Source organism: Oreochromis aureus, linkage group 22 (genome assembly GCF_013358895.1).
Source record: "Oreochromis aureus strain Israel breed Guangdong linkage group 22, ZZ_aureus, whole genome shotgun sequence".
NCBI lineage: Eukaryota > Metazoa > Chordata > Actinopteri > Cichliformes > Cichlidae > Oreochromis > Oreochromis aureus.
The window spans coordinates 20,132,768-20,160,503 of record NC_052962.1 but is presented as its reverse complement, the minus strand read 5'-3'; the positions used below and the strand labels follow the sequence as shown (position 1 = coordinate 20,160,503).

General features: G+C 41.3%; 1 protein-coding gene across 1 annotated transcript in view; it reads right to left on the bottom strand.

Moving 5' to 3' along the window:
- atxn1a (ataxin 1a) overlaps positions 1-27,736 on the bottom strand; it is a 97,334-nt gene that overhangs the window by 48,843 nt on the left and 20,755 nt on the right. Inside the window, exon 2 of the mRNA XM_031742342.2 lies at positions 20,778-20,964. The gene's annotated coding sequence lies outside the window, so the exon portion shown is untranslated. The remainder of the gene's footprint in view (positions 1-20,777; positions 20,965-27,736) is intronic.

Genomic DNA, 27,736 nt, shown 5'->3' with positions numbered 1-27,736 from the left:
CACGAAAGAATGGAATGTGCTTGACAAAAGGTCAAGACACACACACTTAGGCGTGTACGCACACACAGACACACACACGTGCAACCACCCCCACACACCTGTTCAATGTCTACATGAGGAAGCTGGGTGAAAAGGTTACATTCCTCAGCATCTATTACTGAGTAGATATGGATAGACTGGTGTAAGACATGAAAGGAAGGAAGAAAGAAAGAAAAGATGGACAGACATGGCGAGCGGTGGCGTCTTCCACCATCACAGACGTAAAGTAAACAAAGTGATGCTGAGACAAAACAGAGAAGCCGGTTGTGCGAAGACTAAAATACAGATAAAAAGGACAACAGAACAGAATAACAGGAACAGAATCAGTGCTTACTCCATGTCTCTTGCATGCGTCTAGATGGTTTTGTGCCAAGCAGCAGTCTGAATCTAGAGCACTGTTAACAAGGCCACATGTTTAATGTTCTGTATCAGCGATCCTGTGTTAACAATCTGAAATTACTGAGTAACTTACTTGTTCTGTTGGTTCATGTAATTTGCTGTCAGTTGTGATCTAAAATGCATCAGAAGTCTAATTATCTGTAGAAAGCAAGCCTCTAAACATAAAAAGCCATTTAAATAACTTACTCTAACTTAATGCATGCAAGCACATCCCACCGTTCACTGGCTAAAACGTGTCTGGCTGATTGACTGCACAGCTGGCTGAATGGCTGACAGCCTGGTCAACTGAACAGCTGTGTGACTCTGTGCACAGCTGTACGACTGGCTAACAGACACATTTATTAACGGTCTCACTGGATGGCTATCTGGCCAGCTGTCTTGCAGACTGATCAAGGTATCTAAGTAGCTTGCTGGGAGCTTGCGACTGAATCGCAAGCACTTATGCATCTAAAATAGCATGTGCCAAAAAAAAAATAGTCTCCAAGCACAACAACAACAACAAAAAATGTCACGTGTTTCTATGTAAACAAGTGCATGTCTGTGTGGATTCTATGTGTTTACTGCCTGTATGTGTACAGGGATGCACATGTTTGTGTGTCTCCATGTGTGTTCGTGTGTGTTGTTTCAGGGAGGGTGCCTGTTGCTCTGTGCTGTTATACAATGCATATTGTATAACAACTGGCAGTGTGTGGGCGGCTCCCGCCATCTGGAGAGATGCAACCCCATATTGTGCCTGACGCTACACACTGTATGTGTGCGTGTGTCTGTGCACACCCTTTTCTGTGTGTTTGTGTCCGCCCTGGAGCTACAAATAGATACAGCATCATCTACAGTAGTTAGTTTCCTGGGTGCACGTACATGACTGATTAAAGGAAGGTAACTGAGTGCAGTCCTGTACATAGTGCTTATAGAGCAGGTTTTGCAAAGCGAGACTGATTAAGATTCATACTTTGTTCATTCTCATTAATACTACAAATGTGTTACTGCAGAAATAGGAGCATAAATAATTGTATACAGACTGTGTGGTGATGTCCTCTAGGGGTTTCACAGCCGACAAGAGACAGCGCGGACTTCATTATCGGGCTTAGCAGGAGACAAAGTCTCACTGTTTTACTCCTAGTTCTGGGTTTCCACAGTGATGGAGTCAACCAAACAAACAACGTCTTGGAACGCTTCGTCCGCAAATAAACAAGAGACACACTCACAGGAAGACATACAGCGCACTCACATGCAAACACAAATGCACACAGAGTGAATACGGTGCTGAGAGAGCCCACTCCATCAACTGCGAGTCAGTGCTCAACTGTTGCTATGGAGAGCAAAAGCATGGCTTTCTAGTCTATTTTAAGGTGACTGGTGTTACTTTTTTTTCCGCCCTGCATATATCAGAGTTACACATGTGATAGCAAAGCATTGTCCCTACAGGGTATAGCAGGTGTGAGATGCTTATAAAAATTACCAGCCACTAAAATTACCAGTTACCAACTTGCCCTCTATGCTCCTCAGGAGCTGCAGCTGATCAGCTGACCAAATTCTACAATAAAGCCAGCAATCCCGGACAATCATACATCCACATATGTAGGAGAAGTGAACGCCTCTATTCGCATTCAAAAGCAATCCCAACTCGTTGAACTACAGTGCTATTTGTTTGATTTGTCACACCGTTCAACTTTTAGTTTGTTTTGTGTACATGAAGTGATCATTGTTGACATCTTGCGTATGTGATAGTGTGCACACGGGTGTGGGTGTTCCTCTATTTTGTCTCAAGGTGAATGTGTAAGATCCACACAGCAAGCGAGGTGTTACATTGCCTCTGTTTTTAGCACACGACTTGACACCTCTAAAGGAAATCAGTGGAGCTTACATCCTGCCTTCTGCAGTGAACCCAGTCTTTCTACTAAAACCTAATTCACTGCAAGTAATTATGTACTGAACATAAAACTTGATGTGATGCTTCTACAACTTGATGTTAGCATTAGAGAAACAGTGAAAAGATTAAGAGGCAGTTCCTGTTTTTAAAAGTTAAACTTCAAATATTCACAAAATTCATGGGTGTGGGTTATTTTGCTACATGACTACAGTTGATCTGAAACATGCAGGGGCTTTGCAGTTAAATAGTGAATTTGTATTTATTTATTTAATAAATATCTTGGGCACATCATACGGACAAATGAAAATTGTTGATTATTAAACAGCAGAATTAAAAAGAACAGGTTTGAAAATCAGCACAAATCAGGATGAATATTTTAATGACTTTTAAAGGTTCAGGTGTAAATTCTTTTTATCCTAGTAATCAGGTGAGACCCCAGAAGCCAGCTGGTGACCACCTGGTAGCAACCGGTTGCTAGGGAAACATAAGTATTCTCTGAATGATTGCAAGCGGTTGCTGGAGGTCGCCATGTTTATGTGACCAAAGCAATCACAAGGAGATTTTTGGTGCAGCACCCCCTCTGCAATCAATTTCACCCAGTGACTGCAAGCAACAGCTACCAACTTCCAGTAGCCCCTCACCAACCAGTCAGGAAATATACATTTTTCCATAGTGGCTGAGTGTTGCCACGTGGTCGGTGAATTTCATTCATAAAATCTCACAAATTCCATGTAAAAGGATATTTTACCAAAATCAACATTCAAGCCCTTCCAAAATAAAATGACTTCCAACAGTAGTGGAGTATTGGTGGTCGACAGCCAGCTGCATGAGCAAAAATCAAATCCAGTTCTTTATGTGTTCAGATAAGCAGCAAGCCCAGTTTAAAACTAGACTCGGAAGAAGGGAAATCTAAGGAGTAGTTAGGCCCTACAAACTACTGACCCTGCATGTACTTTTTAGCTGAATGTGAATAATTGTATACAACATCAATACATTGCTGCTGGGGGGAGCGAAATCAGATGTCACATTGACGGTTTATCCTTTTTTTGAAGAAAAAAAAAACAACCCAAAAACATCATACACATTGCTAATTGGATTATGTGAAATACTTTTCCCACCCCAGTCAATTTCAAACGTTTTACCATTAAAACAGTGACGCGTGCCAGCTACACATGAGCCTACATTTACAGTGTTGCCACTTAAATTTATCTGCAGTTTGTGAGTCATACCACTATTTCCTGTTTGTTTGCCCCAGGATTACCAACTGCACCGCGCTAATGGCAGCTCTACACATGCAATGACCATGGAAGACTAAAATCTGGGTAACACCCTGGTTCTAGTAGAGTACACAGGAAGACCACCACTGTTGTTACATCATATTTCATCCTCACTACTTCCCTTCGCTCCCTAACCCCAAACAGGAAATATCTCCTACACAAATCCCTTGGGATCGTGTAATGAGGCTTGAACAGTACAACTGTATCTGTATGCTCACGCAAGTGGCTGTATGTGCGAGGCTTACATGCCTTTCAATCTGTCTCTTATTTAAGACTTCTGTGCAGAATTGCACACACATACACACAGGTCTGAAAAGGTTATGGGAAAGAGCCTTTGGCCACAATATCAATAGGGAGGGAAAGAAAATAAAAAGAACTAGAGAGTCAAAAACACAACATACTTGTGTGCATGTAAAGACATCGTATCAGCTGAAAGAGCTTTCTTTTGGGCTCTGTTACGGTGTCACAACAGAGAATATCTTGGTGCTCTGGGTTCTATCTGAATTTTACAGTAGAACCTAAGCCAATGAAAAAACAGCAGGGAGGGATTTTAGAAATAACTGGACCAATGATAGCTCGTATCAATATTGAAGAGCAGAAAGAACAGAGGAATCAATGATGGTGAAAAAGACACAAAGACAGAGAGGGAGAGAAGAAAAAGCAGCCTAATAACTGCATAACTGACGTACTCAGGTAAATTCTTTTAAACGGCAAATTTCATTGAAAAACAGTGCATAATTGGAATAAATCTGCTGATTGCTTGATTAATTCATTGATTGTTTGGGTGTATAAAGTGTCACTTTTATTTGATTATTTTTGAACACCTGCTTTAGTTAAATTTATAACATCCAAATTAATTATTTTGTGCTAAAATAGATATCCACTTATTCAAATTAAAAATATTTAAAAAGCAAAAGTAACAAACCTCAACATTAGGTTTTTATTTCTGTATATTTGCGTAGTTAATGAATGAAGAAATACTTTTCTATTAATATACTTGCCAGGTCACTACCCAGCTCCATCTTTCAGACCAGTTATATCAGTTTCTCTCTACTGATCTGCAGAAATAAATAAATAAAGCATGGTAGTCAGAGTGAGAGGTTTTTTTTTTTCTCTGAAGTTGTAACCTCAGCAAAAGGCCACAGTCGTTGCTATGTGACACGTTAAACAAAGAAGCCCCGCTGGTTGTCAGTAGACCTTCCATCATCTCAAAACAGCATCGATACACCCAACTCACTGCCGATGCTTCACTGCATTATCCACCTAACATACTTATATATGATGCATGTCACATGAGACCAAATCTGTGGAGACAAAAAGCACATTTGCTGTCCAGGCAATCATCTCACAAACGTCCCAAGTCAGGATCTTTTATCTGGAAGTTTGTGTGACAGCCAGAGAGAGAAAGAGAGGCCACAGCCATTAAAAAAGATAAGCTCTGGATGATAAACGATGAGGGTGAGGAAAGAATATATGTAATGTATTTTCCCACCTATTCCTGCAGTACAGTAGATGTGACAGCTGAGTTTATCTGCAGTGATATACAGGACAGTAGCGGTGTACCTGGTTATCTGGTTAGCGTGATGGCGCTTTTTATATATTAAATTCCCAGAGTTGTTCCTTTGCTGTAAATAGCATTTGTCACACAGGGCTGCAACGTTAATCGAGTTTTAATCTCGATCATGATTTTGGCCTGTCACAATTAAATGAGCACGACCGAGCAGTATTTGAAAAGCAAGCCATGCTATTTAAAACACAAAGCAAATCAAGCGCTCTCTAAATTGGCACTTGACCACATGTCTGAATCTGCCAATCACAGCTGTTCCCGGCAAAGGACTACTCTGGTAACACCAAATCACAGGTGTCAAACACAAGGCCCAGGGGCCAGAATCAGCCCAGCAACTTCTTCTATTGATAAAGACGTCCCCTATGGCCAATCATCCTACACCAAAGTAATTAAGTAATATATAAACTATTAGATGACAGAAAGGTTCCTGTTTGTTTATGATCTACTATAGGTTTTCTTTTACAATAAGTATAGGGTAAAATAAAACAAGAGAAGGTTTTTTTGTGAATTAACAGAAACTTTCTCTTTTTCTTCTTCTGTAATTTTACATATTTATTCTTACAATTTAAGTCCGAAGAGTTCTGTTGCCACATTTCTTTCATTTACTACATCAGCATTTTTTTATCAAGTAGAAAAACCCAGCGTGTATAATGAGTTTGACATCGCTGCACTAAATTAAAAGACAGATATGCAACAAAAATAACCGTTTTCCTGGCACAGCAGAAGACAGAGAGCTTATTCCTCGAAGTCATCATCCATTGTTTGGAAATACAAGTGTTTGTACCACAAAGCAACACAAATCAAACTACCTGGAAACACACGACAAACTGCATAATTTATTCCTGCCCTGTCCACTCTGCTGCCACAACAACGTGAAATTCCCAGCTATGGGACTAATAAAGGCTATCTTATCTTATCTTAATGTATAATGAATGCATGAAGACAACACAAACAATGCAGTGGTTGCTAACATGAATCTTCCAACATTAACTCAGTATAAGTGCAAGTCTGTGCAGCACATCAGCATATCCAATCGTATTCCATTTGGCCAGTAAACATGTTGAGCAACAAAGGCTTCAGGAAAACGGTCAACTTTTCCAAAGTGGCAAAATCTGTGCTGTATGCAAAACGTTGCAGGGGAATAAAAGAGGGATCTCACAGCTTTAGAATACTCTGCTGTGAGTTTTAGTCACATCATGCAGGTATAACAAATGGTGTGAAAGACTTTATATCATTTGTCTGCAATGATTAATTTATAAAATTTAATTAGCACAATGTAAAAATGAAAGCAACGCCTTTCTGATTGAGTTTTATCTCAAGTTTTGGAACTTCTTTTTTCTTCTTATCAAACGTGTGGAGCGACCTGCTGTGGCGACCCCTCGTGAATAAATGAGCAGCCAAAAGTAGCTGTTCTTCCTCAAAGAGCTGCGCTCAAATAATGTGAATGAGGAGTGCCAATTTTATTTTGATGCAGAGAGGTGAAGAAGCAGCATCCTTTTTACGTGGCAATGCAAAGTGTGATAAAGAAATATTTTTCGCCACTAAAAAAATAATAATAAAAAATGAGTAACTGTGCAAATAACTGCTCAACAATACTGAACGGCCCCAGTGTATGCATGTAAATGTATTTTGTCGTAGACCGTCCTACTGTGGCTCTGTGTGCGTGCAATTGCAGAGCAGGGTGGAGCTGTATAATAAAAATGCTAGTGGGAGAGTTGGGACGAAGAACGGCAGTAAATAATGACTGTCTCAATGCACAGGAGATTCCTGACACTGTAATAGCGGGCTGTAATATGGGCCAAATCTGTCCCCAAGGACAACATCGGATTAACCAACATCCCTCCAACCACACAAGTGCACACACACAAAAACAGAACTACTGCTTCACAAATCAATCTGATTCTCCTCCCTGCTTATTTAATAGAAGAGAACCGAAGAGAGGGACTGAAAAAAAAGAAGGAAGGACAGCGGAACATAGGAGTGTATGTGAGAAAAAGGAACACAGAGCTATAAAAGATCTAAAGAAGGAAAGGGGAGAGAGAGATGGAGAAGGAAGAAAAGAGGACAAGTGTTTCAATAATTCACAAACTACTGCTTCATTTAGAATAAAATCTGTGCCTAAACTGGACCCGTGTGTCCTCCACGCATGACACGTCATCTGCAGCAGCCTCGCCTTGCATGTGCATCTGAGCCTGCAAACCGATGTATAAACATGGTGCTATTTTGTGCACATGAGCGTCTGAGTGGAGTTTTGCTGGCTAGCAGACACGGATTTCTATTAAAGGAGTAATGTAGGTTCATTAGCAGAGCTGCTGCAGTGAGAGGGAAGAACAGGAAGGGCTTAGCAACAGACAGCATTACATTTGTACACTATATAACACTTTTTTTAATAATGAATCCCTTGTGTGAGCGTATGTACTCTCCCCTTTCCTAGCATATTGTGCAGACAACTAATCTGAGCGAGTAATCTTATTCAGCAATAATACTAAGCAGTCTGAAGCCTCTACATGTCTTACACCTCCATTTATCTAATAGCCAGCAGGGGGCAACTCCCCTTGTAGGAAAAGAAGTTTGGTTATATAGGGAAAATAACTTTATTGCTTATGCGATTTATAACTTCAGCAAACATTTTCTAGACGAATTTATGGTGTCATTGCTATTGCTAGTTTTCAGTTTGCAAATAATGGGTCCAAAGCAGAGTTACATGAACCAGTTTGTGGCGAAGGACAGCATCCTAAGATATACTAAACTGGCTGCTCAGGAGCGGCCAATCAGAACACTCCCTGCTGGCACGGAGGAGACTGCTTGTGGCTAGTGTGCAAAAGCAGAGGAAAAAATGTGCTCCTGATGGACTGTGAATCATTATTCAGAGTTTGTGTTTGCATGCTTTCTTTGTCAGCCGTGTGTGCGTGCAGCTAGCCACTGAGTAAGTCCAGGAACTGTTGTTAAGTTACCTCATTGTTTATAGTGCGTTTGTTACAAGGTAACCTTGTCCAACTTTGCTGCTTGTCTGTGATTGCTGGTTTATATAATGGTGTCATCAGATGGTTTAATTCCGGCTTATAACCTTGTAAATGTCGACATTTACTGAGCGAGTTGAACTACTGCTACTTGAACAGCTTAGGCAATATTTCTCTTTGCTTTTGCTTTCTATAGATGTACAGAGGGCAAGAACTATATATTAGAGTTATATATCAGTGAGATCTCATTAGTGCTCCTGTGTACTAATTTCAAAGCTATGGTTTAATTCATTTTATTTCATATCCTTATGCTCGCTTGTGTTGGGCATCAAGTTTAAACATTTAGCTGGTAACATGCTACATTGTATATGACAACCTGAATTTATTATGCCATTTATTTCCTTGTTACAGAACTATACACAGACAGACAAGACTAGAGGTGTAATTTACACTGATCATTTGCGATGCTTCCCTGGTGACCACATTTATTAATCAACTGGCAGAATTACACTCTCAGTAAATCCATTACAGCTCAGACTGTGCTTAAGGGCGTGGTTATCCTGCGAGTGTGCAGTGCCCTTCTGTGTCTCTAAAAATAAAAATGGCGACGCTGACCTCAACAGGACAAACCAATGGGTTATGCAACGGTGGGTACCTCCATCTTTAATATACAGTCGGTGCTAGGATGACATAAATAAGTTATGTTGACGTAGTTTGTTATTTTTTTTAAATGCCTGGTAAAGACGAACAACTACTTTTAAAAGCTGTGCATCCACGACAACTGCATTTAGCTTTTGACACACATTACATCAAATCTTGTTTTAATTTGAAGTGTTTTCTTTTAACAACCCTTTGCAGAATGTCAGTGAGAGCTATACTTACAGTTTTTTGCTATTTAGATATTTCTTTTGTGATATATATATTTGTGGGTTTTCCACTTGTAAGCATAACCTTCACCCTTCAGTTCACCTTACTATTGCCAACTTGATTAAGCTACAATAGCTATCATAGCTATTTAGTGGCTTCTAGCTAGTGAAAAATCTTTGGAGCATACTAGATACCGGAGGGTATTATTTAATGTTTAATGTGGTTCACTACTGAATCTCAAGAGCCGAAAAGTGGTATTTGTTACAGCCTTTAAGTTAGCCGAGAGCTAAAAACAAAAGAACTGTAATTTATTTTGGTTTTTAAGTGTGTAGCAATAGAAGCTATGTTTATAGCAAAAGACAAAGTATTCACTGTGTGTGTGAGTATCTGAGCATGTGTACATTTTGTAGGAGCTTGATCTTTCCTGCATGCTTGGTCATGCACTTATACGTAATGCGATTTTTTTTTTTTTTTTGCGTGCTCCGTTTCACCCTAAACACCTTCCAGGAACTCAGCCGTTTCAATCTAAAGTGCAACAAAGACACTAAAGTGGGAGGGAAATAAATGTAGTTCCCTAGAAGTGATTACTCAAAATGTCAACCTGCTGAGGATAACAAGCAGAAAAGTCTTACTACTTACTGGGAAAAAATTTCATCACACTCTTTCAGATAATCTGGCTGCTGATCACACAGACCAGATGGAGATACACTAGCCTTCTTGCTCTTTGTCACGTATGTGCGTGTATATGTTTGAGTGTGTGTGTGTGTGTGTGTGTGTGTGTGTGTGTGTGTGTGTGTGTGTGTGTGTGTGTGTGCGCGCGCGCGTGTGTGTGCGCGTGTGTGTGTGTGTGTAGGAATTTGTAATGATTTACATCTGAGTGTCATTCTGCTCATGTTGTTCACGGCGACCTGCACCAGCAGGCACTGCGCTTATGTAATCCTTACTGTCAATCCCATTCACACACACCTCTGCAGACACACATGTCCTGCACACACACACACACACACACACACACACACACACACACACACACACACACACACACACACACACACACACACACACACACACACACACACACACACACACACACACACACACACACACACACACACACACACACACACACACACACTACTGTCTTCCAACAGAGCAGAGGTTATTCTCCAGTTGTGGTGAGAGAGCCCTGCATGGTATCGTCAGCACAACCGAGAAGGAAGCATTTCTCCCTAGAAGGTAAAAAATTAACTGCTGTAAATAACATTTCAAGTCTGATGCCTGCTGTGCTCTCATCACCACTTATACTAACAGTTAAATTATTTTAGCAATCCAAATAATCTACAGAGGACTACGCAGAACAGAACTGTGCTTCACCCCCCCCGAGTTTCCACATATTTTTGAATATGACAGTATGACAGTTCTTTCCCTCCATCACTTTATGTTCATGTTGCTTCCCACACACTAATCAGCATAACCTACAGTTATGTGGCAGCCTGAAGGCTTCATGCTGATGTGTGATGTGGACTTCCATGTTTTTATTGCAAGGCTGGATGAAGTCCCTGAATGGATTCATAATAAATTTGGGGGGTTTCAACATAACCAACAGATTTTACTTAAAGGAGAAATCTGATGATATGTAAAGGACCTTAAATACTTTCTATAGCTTAAGAAGCCAGCTAATTTTACACAATAATAAAATAAAGGCAAAGATCATATGATGATAAGTGGTTAGCCCTGATGCCTCACAGCAAGAAGGTCCTTCCTGGGTTTAAATACTCTGGCTTCCTCAGGCAATCCACACATACATAACTGGTTATTCAAAGACGTCCATAAGCACAAACAGTTTTCACATGAGTAGGTGGCATGATCTCTTTTAGTGATGCAGAGAAAGTATGTTGAGAATTTTCTAGGTCTGAAAAGTCCCAGGAGGAGCTGACTCCTCTGGTTGACTATAAAGACATCTTAAAGAAAACGTCCTTACATCTCATGTCATTTATGACCCCAGGAAACATTTTCCTAATGGGTGTAAATTATGGTCTCATTTAGAATATAGCAGACAATTAAGCATGGATATGCATGGCTACCTACAAGGAGATATTATGTGAAAGATTCAGAATATCTGTGATGATGAGTGTAATTTATCTTCTCTTGCCATATCCCCCAAAAAAAGAAAAGTAAATCTCCAGTAGCAAACAATTTTTATATTATAGCCTTGCGATGGACTGGTGACCTGTACCCCGCCTCTCACTCTGTGACAGCTGAGTGACCCTGCAACCCTGAACTGAATAAAATGGAAGGATTTTTATAAAAAGGACATTCTTGGAAAAAAAGAAACTTTAAATTAAACAATCTTCTATATTTTGCAAAGCAAAGAGATGGAGAACCACAAAAAGGTCCAAACTGAGTGACAGTAGTTTTTTTTTCTAGGGGTGCAAGTCTGAGCATGTCTCAGGTGGCCGTGTTGAATAATGTCTGCTGGCTATCACCCTCCACTGTTCCATTAAAATTCCTCAGCCAAGGCCTATCTGCCATTGTTATACAATTCAGGAAACCACAGGGCCCCGAGTTCACGACATTCCCCCCCAAGTGAAGGAAAACTAGTTTAGCTCAATGGGCTATTAGCCTTCACCTCTCCACACATAAAAGGAATGAGTACAGCGGCATAACCGTGGAGTATTAGGGATATTGGTAAGTGGCAATCCATCAGCTCTGCCACACACACTGTACACACTATTTCGTGAAGGCTTGGTATAAACAGCACTCTTGAGAACAAGACTAATGGTGATTTTTTCCTCCCAAATATGGTCAGAAGGATTCCCACAGGAAAACATTTGTTTTCAAGAAAATATTTTGGTTTCCTGTGTGCTCTTTTACAAAAGATCTTTTAGAAAAGGTAAGTCAACTCACATAAAGAACTAGATTGATCCTGTTACTAGTGCAGATGCAAAAGTTAGGAATGGATATTATGTAGCAGCATTAAAATAAAAGCACAACCAAAACCAAAAGTTGTTGGCAAGTGATAGATTGTTCTGTTAGTAACACCTAAGACACACTCACCTGAGAAAAAAAAACTCACACTAAATACGGGGGTTAACAGCCTTCTGGTTAACTATTGAAGAGAGTAGAGACAAGGTGAAGAAAGGGAGACAAAGTCAACAACGAGAGAAGCTGAAAGGGAAGTCAGGACACTTGGAAAGATGAAAAGGAGAAAAATGAAGGGAAAGTTGACAAGGAGGTAAAAGAAAAAAAAAAGAAGGCGATAACAAAGGGAACAAGACTCAGAGCTGCAGTAACAGAGAGACAGTGAGGTATGCGGGGGGGATAGTGGGTGGGAGAGTGTGGGTGGCGACAAAGATGGCACTTTATCATACAGCCTAGTTGTAAAAGCAATAAACTCTCTATAGGTCTCAGCATAAAGACTTCCCAGGCACCACAAAGGCCATGCTCATTCATCTCACTAAAAGCTGAAGTTGCTGAATTGAGCTCAGCTCCTCCTGGAGAGAAGTGTTTGTCATTGTGAACTTCTGACCATTTCAGAACATCCAGGCATAAAAACAGATAAGAACTGTGCCTGCATTTTTCCAGTTGCCTTTGAACTTATTCAGTTTGCCTGCATTTTGTCCCGCTGAATGCCAAACTATAAGTTTGGTTTTGGGGTTGAACTGTGCTAGCCATTAGCAGTGGCTGGAACTATTTTGTACTCTATTTGATTCCTTTTTCTTTGCTGCTTGAATGCGATCTTGCAGACACACAAAAAAGTGCATCAAAACATCACACAGGCAACAGGAAATTAATCGTACAGATGGCATTTGTTCCAAGAAAGTACAGACCTACTGTGACTGACAGGGAAGCCTGTCAATTATCTAATTTGCATGACTTCTGATTCCTTTCTGCAGGTAATTATCATCCTATGATGTGATCACTCTTGCCAGTTTGCCACCCACCTGTGCCTTCCCTTTTTCCCTCATCGCTCCTCTTGATTCTCTCCATCTCTCACAGCACACTTATACAGGAGGTGTGATTGCATTAAGCTGCAGAGAGAAGAGAGCGAGAGGGCATCCCAGGGGCTACACTAATGTACAGAACAGAATGTACAGAGCAGCAACTGTGAAGGAGAGCAAGAGAGAGGTTGGAGTGGGAGGGGGTGGGCGTCCATTACTATAATCATTTTACTTCACTTGAAAAGGCGGCTCTTAGAGCAGGTTCTGTGGAGGAGACAAGAACGGGAGAATACGTGGAGAGAGGCAAAGAGAGATGAGCGGCTCTTATGGCTGTTAGTAAATCTAAAGCACAACTTCATTTTTCAACTTTTATTGCTTTCTCGCACGAGCACCCAGAGCATCCGCACAATAACCAAAGACATTTCAGCGGTATATTAGCGTCCCCATAGTGCGTTTGTAATATCCTTGAGGTGTCCTGAGACGTGCATTCTAGATGATAGCAATTAACGAGACGAGTCAGGGCTCGACAGCAATCACCGCTTTTAAAATTATTCATGTTTCGGGTTAAAACACACAAACCATAAATCAAACGTACTAATTCACATCCGATGCAGTTTGTTTCACCCTGCTATGAATACAATAAAGCCCAAACCCTAACGCCGCACAAAAGTAATATGTTGCTCCATGCAAACAATGAGGGATATCTTTCAAAGCAGGCGCGGAAGACAGGGAATGCCCTGAAGGAATAACATCTAATGCAATCAGATTGCTCTGGCCAATTAGTCAGCACTAGCCTAGCCAGAGATGATGTCAGCCGTCATTACTCACTGCTTAATGCTATAAAGCAGAAGGGAATCAAGAGAAAACAAAGAAAAGAGCAACAAAAGTGGGTTTAAGCTGAGAAGAGCCCACTTAATCACACCAAACAGAGACTAGTACACTTATGTGAATAATGGCACCCATGCTGAATAAAAATCTCTCTCACACACAGTTCATCTACCCTTACATACACATTTAAGAGTAAATGCTTAGATATATTAAGCCATGCTCACAATGACACAGTACACAGCAAAGATGAAGATGCAGGCATCCACCCTCAGCACGCTGAATGTTCCAGCATGCGTATGGCTCATTAGTAATGACCTACAGCGGCATGTTTTTCCACACCGATTACAGTCAATACCCCACAGCTCCAAATGACATTTTCACATTTCACTTACATGTACAGTCAGGATGTTACAGGGTGATCTCGCTCAAATACACTGTCGTACTGTACACCAGTGTATTACAAGCCCAGCGGCCCACTGGATCCGAGCTGACCCTGAATAGGCCCAAGAGTCAGGATTTTTTTCTTTTCCCCACATGCATTCCTCAGATGCTTTCTGGAGGTACAACCAAACCAAATAAAACTGGATAATTTATCTCAGTAGATTATGGTTCCTGTTAGCCATTTATACACATCTAAAAAATGCTGGCAGTAGCTGCTATAACTATAAAGTATTTTAACCTAATAGCACCCACCCATTTTAGTTGAATACATATCTTGATACCATTTAAATAGCATGTAACCCATTCCTCTGGCAGCCGCAGGTGAAAGTATAATACAATACTGTGTAAAGGTCTTTGAGGTTTAGCGATTCAGTGTACAATTGTGAAAGCTTGAAAGTCAATATTTGGTGTGAGCACCGTTATTCTTAAACACAGCCTGAAAGCTATTAGGCAGCTTTCTCGTCATTTCTCCAAGCATTCTTTAGGAATAGTTCTCCAGTCTTCTTGAAAGACATTCACAGATGTTGGATGTTTCTGCCTTTTCTTCTGTTCTCTGTCAACATGATCCCACACTGCTTCGATAATGTCGAGGTCCGGGCTCCGGGGAGGCCAATCCATGACTGATAGTGTTCCATTGTGTGTTTTTATATCCAACTATTCTTTTACTGCATTGGCAGTGTACAGTGGATGAAAATCTACAGTACTTCTGCGTTTACAGTTTGACCACCAGCAGCACTGGCTGAAATCCAGCCCCAAACCATGACAGAGCCTTCACCGTGTTTTACAGACAGCTGTAGACGCTCCCTACACGTTTACAACATTTTGAAACAAAATTTTCAAATTTGTATCAGTCACTCCATCCAACCTGTTGCCACTGATTTTCAGTTCAGTGTAACTGGGCATACCTCCATAGCCTTCCACTTCTGATGAGGCTTCAGTGAACGGTGGATGTATCAACTGAGGGGCCAGTGAAATGAGTGTGTCAGAAAAAAATGCAGCAAAGGCCGATTTTCGACTCTGAAAATGGTCCAGTACAAGGACTGAGCCGAAATTCATGAAATTAGTGAAAATGCAGCGAAGAAAAACAGACCTTCAGAAAGCCCAGAGACATATTGTTCAAGAAAGTCTGACTCCTTGGAGGTGAAATATAAAGAAATGAGGGGCAGCTCAATACTTTTACACAACCTCAGTATGCCAAAAAGAGACACACAAAAAAAACATGCAGATAAACATCCATAAAAATAGGTAATTATACTGACCTCATTAACTAATAGGTGGATTGATTATTAAGCCAGACTTCAACATCTTTACAGCTACTGTATAAAAACAAGCAGGTTCTAGGGGAGTAAAGTACAAATCAGACAAAGCTGCATTTCTCATGAAACTCTTCTACCAAATCCACTGTGCTCCTGTTACATGGAGCATTACCTTCATGCAACAAAGGTTTAAACTCCAATGATCTGAAATGTACTTACAAACTTTTCTTTACCAAATTTTGAGGCTTTTTACTTGGAAAAGAACAAACCTGGATGAAACATTCAAATAAGTTTTGTTCTTTTTTCTTCTCTCTTGCGTATACAAATCAGGTCGTTGTGAATGTCTCTCTTTATATCGATTCATTCACACACACTTCACTTCTTTTTTCTGCCTCCTCTGCTCTCTACCTTTATCCTCTCTTCTCAGTAATTCAGTCTGGATGAACCCAGCAACACTGAGCAAGGTAATTAACTAACTGTTTAGTGTGCAGAGGCAGTTCAAGTCTGTGTGTGTGTGTGTCAGTGTTTTTGTGGAGAGCGGCGGCATGACGAGTAAAGACCGCGAGACAAAAGACAGATTGAGGGAAGAACTCGTCGGGGGGGGGGGGCAGAAAGGAGAAAGAGACGAAAGAGCAGAACTACAGAGAAAGACGGAGAAAACAAGTGTGATGATTTTAATTATTAGTTAATTGTTCTATCAAAATTAAAAGGGATGCAAAGATGCCACCTTAATATCTGGTCACTCTAAAAACTCTACCTTACTTTCCCGCTGTCCCTCTTCTCGTTTGCTCTCCGTCACTTGAATTCGTGACAGCTGTTGTTGCAGTTGGCACTCTCAGGTGTGTGTGTGTGTGTGTGTCTGTGTGTGTGTGTTTCCCGTGCTCTCCGAGCCCAATTCAATCCTACTATGAGAGTCGGGGCCCAGATCAAATAAAGCAGAGCGTAGCGATTACAAGAAAACAGAGAAGGGGAAATCCATGCTCCCTCTCACGCACACACAAACACACACATAGAAGGGATGACCTCTCTATAGACTCGTGTTGCTCAATCTTCTCATGGCACCACCCAGATCCAACAGATTTCTTACTTTAGAGGAGTTGATGTTAATTACATTCTTGTATTGTACAAGTGACACGTAATTGGCAATAAACTTTTTAGCCTGTGACCAACAAAAGGGACTGGGTCGGCTTATTTTATATACTGAGCATTTGTTCAAGGACTCACGGCCCCTGGCATTGCTGGATATCCAGAGGCTCCTGTGAAACTGTATTACAGAAAGCATCGCTGGGTTAATTAGTCATTTGACATCTCAGAGATTACTGTGAGCTGTTGCTGCAGGCAGCATTGAGTTTAACCGTGAACAAGAGTGAGAGTGGGTAGGAGTAATTCCAGTCTCAAATAAAAAAATAAATCAATCTGTAAAAAATTGATTGAATCCACATAAAGCTGTCAGACTTCCCCCTGCAAGACATAAATAAGTTTAACCCTTCTGTGCAATAATTTAATGAAAGCCAAGCGCATTTTGCAAACAGGCCCCAAGAATGACTGGAATATAAAGTTATAACCAACTGGTAAGAAAATGAATGAGCAGATCAATATGATGCATACATATATATATATATGTCATGGCAACAACTCAATGGACTTAGACATGGAGGCACGACCAAGACGACCTGCAAACTTCCAACTTAGCATCACAGTGGGGACAAAAGGTGATTTAAGTTACTTTGAACGTGGCTGTTATGAGTATTCTAGAAACTGCCAGTCAGCTGGGATTTTCCCCACACAGCCATCTCTGGAGTTCACAGAGAACGGTCTAAAAAATGTCTTGCTAATGCCAGAGGTCAGAAGAGAATAACCAGACTGCTTCAAGCTGATTGGAAGGCAACAATAACTCAAATAACAGTCTAGGCATGCAGAAGAGAATCTCTGAAAGCACCTTGAAGTGGATGGGCTGCAGCAGTCCCATTTATGTGAGTTGAGAACAGGAAACTGAGGCTATGATTTACAAAGGCTCATCAAAATGGAAAATAGAAAACTGCAAAAATGTTGTCTGGTCTGATGAGTTTCGATTTCTGTTCCAAGATTCAGATATTAAGGTCAGAATTCGGGCACCGATGTCTGGCTTCCTCCCACAGTGCAAAGACGTGAGAACGTGTGAGTGAATGGACGTGTGTCTCGGTGTTAGCCCTGCGGCAGACTGGCGACCTGTCCAGGGTGTGCCTCGCCTCCCGCTCTATGGTAGCTGTGTAAGGTAGCAGTGTATCCATCTCCTGATGACTACTTCCTGCAGGATACCATGTTACAAAGCTCAGATCATCCCAAACTGGTTTCTTGAACATGACAGTGAGTTCACTGCACTCTAATGTTCTCCACCGTTACCAGATCTCAATCGGGTGGACAACGGGAGATTTGCGTCATGGATGTCCAGCCGACAAATCTGCAGCAACTGTGTGATGCTACAAAATCTCTGAGCAATGTTTCCAGCGCTTTGTTAAATGTATGTTATAAAGGATTAAAGCAGTTCTAAATGCAAAACAGGGTCCAGCCCAGTAATAGCAAGGCGTACCTAATGAAGTGACAGGTAAGGTGTACATGTCACTTGTCAGCTGGGTACCTCTTTGCTAGCTGCGTTGTAACATGAGCTTATTCTACTCTTAGACTCACTGTAAGTCACACAGGATACAACATAAGCCACATGTCAAATGTTTTCACATAAATTTTAGTTGATTTATGTCATGCGTTCTCATTCTGATTCTACATCTTTAGCTTCTTTATAGCTGGCAGTCTCTATATGGTACACCGACAGCCACGGCGACTTGCCGCCCAGTGTCATTGTTTGAGCTTTTAGGCTGTCACCCCTCCATCTGCTCATTTCTGAGACATGGTGTTCAGAGAAAGGCAACTGTCAACAGTGAATTTACAAAGGAGAGAGAGAGAGCAGAAAGCAGCGGGGAGTGAAATGTGTAATTTCCAGTCAGCGAGAATGACGGCTGAAGAAAGAGGAAGAGAAGAGGACAAGGCGAGCAGGGAGCGACTGAATTTTAGAGAAAAAAATATCCAAAAAGGCTACTTTATGTTCACTTTTTTCCCCAATTATCAACCTTCTTTCTTCTTTATCTTACCTTTTGATTTGTTATCCTTACACTCCTCCCACCCCCATCCACAAAACTAGTCCTCTATAAATTGGTACAATGTTAATTTAATAAGCTAATTAGTCTGTACTTCAAAACATATTTGTAGAGGTATGAAGCAAGTCCCTGAAGTAGCTCACAGCAAAAATAAAATGATGCTGTTGGTGAGTCGAGTATAACTGTACGCTGAGGGGCGATAAACAAAAACTTATTTTGCAGCAGCCGGCGGCACGCTGCAACTGGGACGAGAATCAAAAATCATGTTTGGGTTTTATGATATATTTTTTAAAGTAACTGGTACAAAAAAATCCTCTTTCTATACTGTCTGTGTCTACACCTATCCTATAACAACAGCAGCCCCTCTCACAGAGCAGGCAGAATGAACAGCAGGAGAAAGCGGTGACGGTATTGGTCACAGAAGAGTTTAGGACAGGGAGAGGAGAGAGAGGAAGACGGTAAAAGATGTTCAGTGAGACAAAAAGCAGGGATTGGCTTTCTCACTCTTTCCCTCAGTAAGCCCTTCTATTCATTCTGCTATCCCTCATAGGAGAGAATGGAGCTTCAACATGCAGCTGGCGAGACGGCGATAAAGGGCTGGCAGAGGAGCTTCAATACAAGCGGCCGAGGATACAGTAAGAGGGAAAAGAGCGGAAAGCTTCTTCAGCTAGAGGATGGGTAGTGAAACTGAGAGAGAGAGAGAAAGGGAATCTGGATGGGAGAAGGAGTTGAGGGACGTCACAATGGGCCGTTCGAAGTGAAGAGTGAAAACGAGAAAATCAAAAGTCAAAAAGCATGAAGGGGGGCGGCGAGAGGGACAGGAGCTCAGTTCCATTCAAAGAAGTTTATCCTCTGAGTCACAGAAACGCACATACACCCAAAGCACACCTAAGTACCTCAGATCTTATGAAAACGGCTATTAAAAGAAGAAAAGAAAAAGGACAGGCCCGACCCTCTGCTCTCATACCTGCAGCTCGACTCGTTTGGTTCAGACTCACGTAGGTTGTACAGTGAACCAACAACATATAACTGATTCTTGATATACTTGGAGAAGAGATGTGTCAGTGTACCATGACCGCACCCCTCTGAACTGGAGTAGAGCCTGCTACGTATGGTCGTGTCGGAGAGTTTGGATCATGCAGCTAGCTCGCCTAGCGCAGGCTATCGGATCGTTTGTTGGTTTTTGTCCCGTTCTACAGTGACACAAATCACGCAGTGCAAGGTCTCTAGCGTGGGTTTTCAAGAACACACTAGTGTTGAAAACTACAACACAAGAAAACCTGTACTAGGATTACATTTCATATTGTAATATTACTTTTCCTGCTTATAACTGCAGGTATAAGATGTCACTGGACTTACTGCCAGGGAGAATGACTGGCTCTAATCCATACTATCATAAACCCAGCACATGCTTGTTGATGTTTGAGGCGCTGTACGATTGGTTATTTTATTTTTTCTACTCTACTCACACCCTACTTAAAATGTTATCTATAATAAGCAATAAGGGGGAAGTAATTAAACTGTCCTATATAGTCCAAGTGTTGCTGGAGCTTCAACTTCTTCATATTGTAATCTCATGAAGCAAAAGTTACTGTGTTTAACTGGTCAATAATCATATTCCTTCATGCTATAAACCATAAGCGCTGCTTATATGTTACCGTGCATGGTTCCATGGTTACCGCTGATCTGGCATAAAAATACATGCCTCCTCTACAAACGATCCCTCGACAGCTTGAATACAGCAGATGGATTTAACCCATTAAGACCTAACGCATGTATATCCATAGACTGTGCGGGCACCACAGGTCTTACTGGATTTGAATAGCAGCTTAGCTTGTGTATTCATAACGGTTATAATAGAAGATCAACTGGACCAGACTCTGCCTGATAATAAAACGCAGACATACATGTTAAAAGTCCCTTCAATTCAATCCAATTTATTCTATTCAGTTCTATTTATATGGTGCCCAATCACAACAACATGCCCTTTATATTGTAAGGTAAAAAACCCCACATAATACAGAGAAAAATCGCAACAATCAGACAACCCATATGAACAAGCATTTGGAGCGACAGTGGGAAGGAAAAACTCCCTTTTCACAGGAAGAAAGCTTAGTGAGGGACAGCCATCTGCTGTGACCGGGTAGTTGTGAGGGGAAGGAGACAACCGACTCCCTGACTCCATCCTCTTTGAATCCTACCTGAGAATAGGAGGCAGAGCTACTTTGGCCGAGTAGGTGGAGCCTTCTGCTCAGCTGAGAGCTGACAACGGATTGCAGTCGTAGTTCCTGATGTGAAGCCTTGATCTCTCCACCAGCAGAAAGGAAGGGAGAAGAAGTGTGCGCCGTCTATTCACGTCTCTATGTCGGCAGTTGTGGTCACAATTCCCTGCAGATAAACAGAGACAGAGAGGCTTTTATTTCTCTCTTCAATATTACATCCTCTGAGATTATTTAGGTCTGGGTTATTGCTTACTTTAGCTCAATTATCATAGCATAATAACCACATCCAGTGCTTTGCAAGTACAATAATCAGCTTAATCATTCAGTATTCTTTTCCTCTTAATTATTTCAGTTTTGTGCAGAAACACTGCTACTCTTGGAACATTAAGCTCTCATATAGAAGCAATATCCATTAAATGGTAATGTTGTAGCCTTAGTAGCCCCCCCATTCACAAGGGGCAGCCATTCAGAAGAACGTTAGCTTGGAGGGAGGGTGTCCTTCAAGAGAGCGGTGCTCAAACATTTTGTTTCAGACAATGGATGAACTTCAGTCAAAGCTAGTCTCATACAGTCCAGGAATAAAAATATGAAGCGGGAAAAGAGCAAAACAGGTCGACGTTAACAATGAGCTTGATAGCCAAGCGATCTTTGTTCATAAAACTTCATGAAATAGCAAAGAGAAACTACATAAATAACTATTGGTGAGGTGCAGGGTGATGCTGCTATTACAAGAAAACTCCACTTGCCTTCTGTGTTAAGAAATGGGTTTGCAAATTTGAAGAGGAAAATTGTAGATATGTTGTTGTTTATGACAGAGTAATTGCTACCACTGCCTTTCTTGACAAAGCTGACACACACACACACACACACACACACACACACACACACACACACACACACACACACACTGCCTGTAGTACTTGCTAAATCCCAGTCCTTGTTTAAACAGAAGAAGTCTTTAAACCATGTGCATTTGTAAATGTCTGCACTTGTGATTCTTCCTCTGCTTTTCCCTTTTTCTGTTGTGCTCTCTCCCTCTCTGAAGACTATTCAGAACAAACACCCATGCTATTTATACACTGACGCCGAATCAGCATGGTAACCACGCTTTGTTTACCCACATGAGACACACGGTTTGAGGCTCGTGTCCTCTTTTTTTTTCCTCTCTAAACAAAAATCATGGCTACTTAGTTCTTGCGCATTAACTTAGCTCAGTTTCCAGTAAGGACAGTGTTTCTCTTTCTCTGACCAAATGTCTCTAGTAAACTGAGAGCAGACCTTCATAATGAAGGTAGTATTTCTGTGAAAACCACATCTCATAGCCTGGAAATGTTAAACAATTTTACACTACAATTCGTTTTCTCAGAAAGCCCGATCGAGAGTCGCTATGTCTAAAGCAATACCGAAAGAATCGCACTTCTCCTTTCCTACTCTGCATGCATACCATTCAGGGAAATAAGTTCCATTTTCAAGCCCCCTGCATCAAACACTCAGGCAACCAATACACTTGCTTTTGCACCTTCTGTGCAAAGCACTTAATTCCCAACTACTGTAGTGGCACTCCACCATAACCTAAAGCAGGGTGCTGTTGCATCATTTATCGCCCAGGTGTGAATCCAACTTTATGGCTTTGTTGCAGGATGTTCATTAAAAAGGAGTGAGTTAATGTTCCCCGGGCAAATAAAATGTGGTACAGTGCCTAATTTGATGCACAAGCACATAGAGAAACACTTAGTGCTCCCATCCAGTGCGCTCTCTTATTTTAAGTAACCCCCGAGGCTGTTACCACAGTGACAAAGACATGTCCCAAGGTCGCAGGGCCGAGCCGAGCGTTAACTTGAACCCCGAAACAACACATTGACTCAGCAACACAAAATCAGGTCAGCCGATCATGTGACAACCAAGAGTACCCCCCACCCCGGGGACAGAAAGTGATACTAAAGCATGCATGTTTTTGTTTGCACTAACGTAACACAAAATTCAAGAAGCACATACACACAAGCACCCAGGCATACGAAAGAAGCAAAACACATGGTGTGTACATCCAGCTCGTAGAGTCACGTATACACACAGAAACCCACACAGCCGTGGGATAAGGTACGCAAAAAACAGCAACACCATTCACAGAGGCCAGGACAACAACTTTACCAAAGATGACTTTATGTGAGGGTCTTTGAAAGAGGAAATAAGTGCTTATTAGTGGTTGAAATGCACAAATCATGAGCTCACCATCTGCCTCAGAGCCCCAGATTTATGGCTGTCATGCTCTTTGCGCCCATATGCACTTCCTATAGATGAATAAAGTCTCTTTTATCCCCAGTTAAAGCAGACAAAGCCTTGAAAGTGGTTATTTTCAACAACCGCGCATGCATTGTAATAATGTATGAAGCTATTAACATATATGGTTGGACATCTGCTGTGCAAGTCCTTTTCCCAGTATTGGATGTTATAAAAAATACTATGATAAGAAAAAGTGACACATAGATGAAGACATGAAAAGTATGGCAGTACTAGTCTGCCTACAATACAAAACTCTGATTCAAAGCTTAATTAGCAGAGCAAACATACAAAACACACGTCCTCAGAAAATGGTCTCAAAACATGTCCATGTCCATTGTTGTCCATGTCAACAATGCAAAATAAATAAATAGACATTTTTTGTCATTAGTTTACATCTTTCAGTCCCATTTTTAAATTTTTTATATCAGGATATAAAGATGTTTAAATGTCTCCATTCACCAAATCATCAAATGTTCCTCTTTGTTCAGTGTGGGGGGGTTTCACTTGGATTCACCTTGTCTGTGTGCTTCTTGGAAATGGGGGTGTTCTAAATATTGTGAAAAGTTTACACATGAGCACAGGTTTGTAAATGCTCACACTTACAACTGCAAGATTTTCCTCCGACTCAGCAGCCTCGGATTCAGTTCTCCATCTGTTGCAAAGGGCACTCAATAATACTGGCAGCCCCAATGTGTGTGTCTCCATGTGCACCTGTGAAACTGTGCACTGCCCCTTTCAGCCTGTTTTTTTATTGGTCTCCTGCCTGGCGTCCCTCTGTCACACAGAGACTGTGCGCGTACGTGTGAGACGGAGAAATTTTAGTGATATGTTTGCGAGCACCGATATGAGCTTTAACCTGAACACCAGGTTAAAAGAAGCAGCGGGTTAAAGACCCGGTGTGTCCGAACCAGGCGCGTTGGACATTTGCCTTTTCACGTGTACCTTGGTCGGGTAATGTTTAGAAAAGTTCAGCGCTGTGGTGCATATCTGAGAACAGCTCAAGGTTAAAGGTTCAGGTGACACAGTTTAGATTAGGACTGTGGGTTAAGGTCAGATTGTAATCTAGCTGTGATGGTTAAGGTCAGGATGAGAGGCATAATAAAAAAAGCAGTGCACTGTGCATTGATGAGTGCCCTCACAAGTAAATATATATGTATAAAGAGCGCAACAGTACTGCTGCTGCTATAGCAAGAGGACGCAAGAAAGCAGACCCTCTAAGTACTTTATAACATTCATTCCCATAAAAGCTCTAAACTTGCACATTTCTGTTACATGTCACATCAATTTAACTCTGGTATTCTCACATGTGTTCCTCCCACCCTCACCCTAATACAATATATGATAAATGTAATAAATCTCTCCTAGGAGGCTAGCAGGGAGCTTCATGTGTCGTTGTTTGCCTGCCTAATAAGTCTTCATTTGTGTTGCCTTTGTACTTGATTTGAACTTTTTGCAAATGAAGAAAGTTCAAAAACTCTGGATCCAAAGGCATTATAAGGCAGATGGCCTTGGAAGTGAACTCTGCTGAAATTGAGTAGTACTTGGCTATTCTGCACAACATACACTCCTATAAACAAGCTGTTTTTCTAGTTTGAAATGTGCCAAAAGAGTAAGATTCCAAGGACTGAGGAAAGTGCAGCTTTGCAAAGGTGTTGGATTGCAGGCCGGTTCACTGGCTCCACACAACAAAACAGCAATAAGCTGGTCGTTTGACCACAGCGTGGCCTGGATGCACGTGAGAGGGGGAATTATGACCAAATGTCCTGCAAAAGTAACGTTCCTGTGAAATATATCCCCTAATGTTTTTCACTAATTTGAATTAAATTGAAACTTTTATATTCTCACATGCAAAACGATGACAGATTTTTGCTTTTGCAATGTTATTTGTTACGTATTATGCAAGTAAAACTAAATTAACTAAAAATGAAAAGAAACAAGTGACAGTGAAAGAAAGTAAGAGCCCCACACACACAATGAGGCTGTAACAGGAACATGAACTCTTGGTTATGCAACTCACTTAGCAACCCTCGGCACTACAACTGCAGGTCAAAGTGTAGCACTCTAAAAAGCGTCCCAAATGTGCTTCTGTGTACCTGATGATCGGGCTTTTTCCTGCTGACAAACAACAGATATGTCTTCACTGCCATTCATGCAGTATTCATACATGCACCATATACATCTCAGTAATTGGTACAAAGTGGGCTAAATGCTCAGTTATGAGTCAAAGCAACATGTCAGATGTCAGAAGCACTATTATTAAAATATTCTGAGATTAGAATATTTAATTCAAGTGTTTCACTAAATGAACTGTTTCCACTCAGTAACAGATAGTTCCATTTGTTTAAAGAGGAGTTATTTATGTTCTTTAGCTGCCTGGAAACATGAATATTAATTTAACTCTACACTATAGTCAGAGAGTCAGAGTAGTGCTGACAAACAGCGGCTTTAAAAATGTATCTCTGCCCGCAGCATTTTATCCAACACAATACTGAAATCTACCTCTGCCTCAAACGGTTAGCTTGCTTGGGTGTTTGTGTAACTTTTGTCACTTAAAGGGTTAATCTAGATTAAAATGAATGTGTTAAAACAACAAAGGCACATAGCCGTACACCAACAGCTCCATGTCTGTGACATCAAATTACTGTTTTCATCAAGAGAGTCTTGCAGCTTTGAGGACAGTAATTTCTTTCTTTGTGTGCTGTTTTCACAAACAAACTTTGTCACATGTTGACACAAAATCAATTTAATAATTTTACCAAAAAGTAATCTCGAGGCATTCAGTGTTTTAAGGTCGAGACTAGAATATCACTGGCCAGTGAAACCCAATGATGTGACAAACACCTGTGAGCCAGCACTTGGCGACGGTGGCGAGGAAGGCAGATAGCTCCAACAGAACCAGGCTCAGGGAGGCCCGGGGATGTTCCACAAATAGTGAGGGGTATGAGGCCTAGGAACGGCAGGGAAATACACATCAAACTATTCTGAGATTATATTTTCTGGTATGACAGTTTGTGTCCCTCTATGGTCTAAGAGAACCAGAGACACGAGGGGGAAGAGTGAAAACTTTCATACTGAGTTTATGGGCTCAAGCACTGATTTTGGGCTATACCAAATAAAAATATGAAATCAAAATTGTAAATCTTGGTCAGACCACACATGTCACACTCAGACCTGCCCATTGTTTACAAACAAGGCGGTGACGTCAGAAACGCTCGACATTCCAAAACAGAACTTCTTATATTATTTATGGTGCTACCTCGTTTAAAACCATAATATATACTTTATAACGTTGATGTGACAGCAGCAAACCTAGATGACAATCAAACAATGCTCTAACACTCTGTTCATAAGGTAGAGGTAAATTAAGATGAAAACACACGTGCACATATTTTTGTCAGCACTCAGCATTGAGACATCAACAGAAACTGGCTGTGTAGGGGAAATGCTTCAGAGGTTTAGGTTGAAAGCACTTACTCACTTTCCAACGCCTCTCCATTAGGCCTTTGCAAGAGGGGCCATTAATTGTCTCCTGATGTTGTTACACCACTTATAAAATAATAACAACTAATTAAAGCCATGAGATGATAATATTAACAAAGAACTTTACTAGAAGGTCAGCCATGAAGGTTGTGTTTAGTATTTTACAAAAGGCTTTAAAAAACAAAGCTATAAGCAAGTAGAAGCACACTTGGTATATCAGTGTTGGTGGTGGTCAGTTCCTTGGTAAGATTACTATGCGGTGCCGTGTCCTTGAACCAGAAAATTTAAAGTAAACTAGCAAAGGTTTAATCAAATCCAACATCCTCCTTTTCTTACTTCCTGTCCTCCTCTCACCTTGTATTTTTCCCCCCTAACATCTTCCTCTTTTTCTTCCTTCCTTCTTCTTTTTTTGTTTTTATATACTCTCTTCCTGTCTTCTGATACAAGTATTCTCCAGGGTAACACATCACAACATAACAACATCACTATGACACAAGACAGAGATGTGAGCTGAAGGGTGGGGGGGGAAGTAAAATTCAGAGCAGACACACAGTCCAAAGTGCATTTGCATAGAAGAACACTGGGTGAAAGAGGGGAAAAAAAGAGAGGAAAAAGTGAACAAACAGTCTTCTCTACATGGCACGCAGGTACAGCACAGAGCTAACATGTGCAAGTGAAGCCGACAGAGTTCACTAGCGTTGAACACTGGAGCGCAAGTTGCCACCTCAGGGAATTGCTCAGCATTGCTCAGTCGAGCCACGTTAGCACAGAGAGCCTGGAGATGCTGGAGTCGCAGGGAGCCCGGCTTTGATCGCCTCCCTAAGATCCGAATACGAGGATAAGGGGAATATGCTGGGAGGGGGACCTACAGGGAACACACATGCACCGAGAAAAACCACTTCAAAGGTGTACACATGGGCACACACACACTGCATTACTTCAATTGCAATTTTTCCAAACATTCAAAAGACATACTGTACAGTAAGAACTACCCACGCATGCATAGTAATAATCTTCTGCCACTGATTCCCTCCAAAGGTTTTCTCTCCTGCTCCCAACCACAAACAAGCACATGTGTTCTGGAAACGTGTGGAACGCTCGATGCATCCAGACATAGGAGACGCCGATATGAACGAGAGCTCGAAACCAGCTAACCAACCACTGAAAATTAAGTCCAA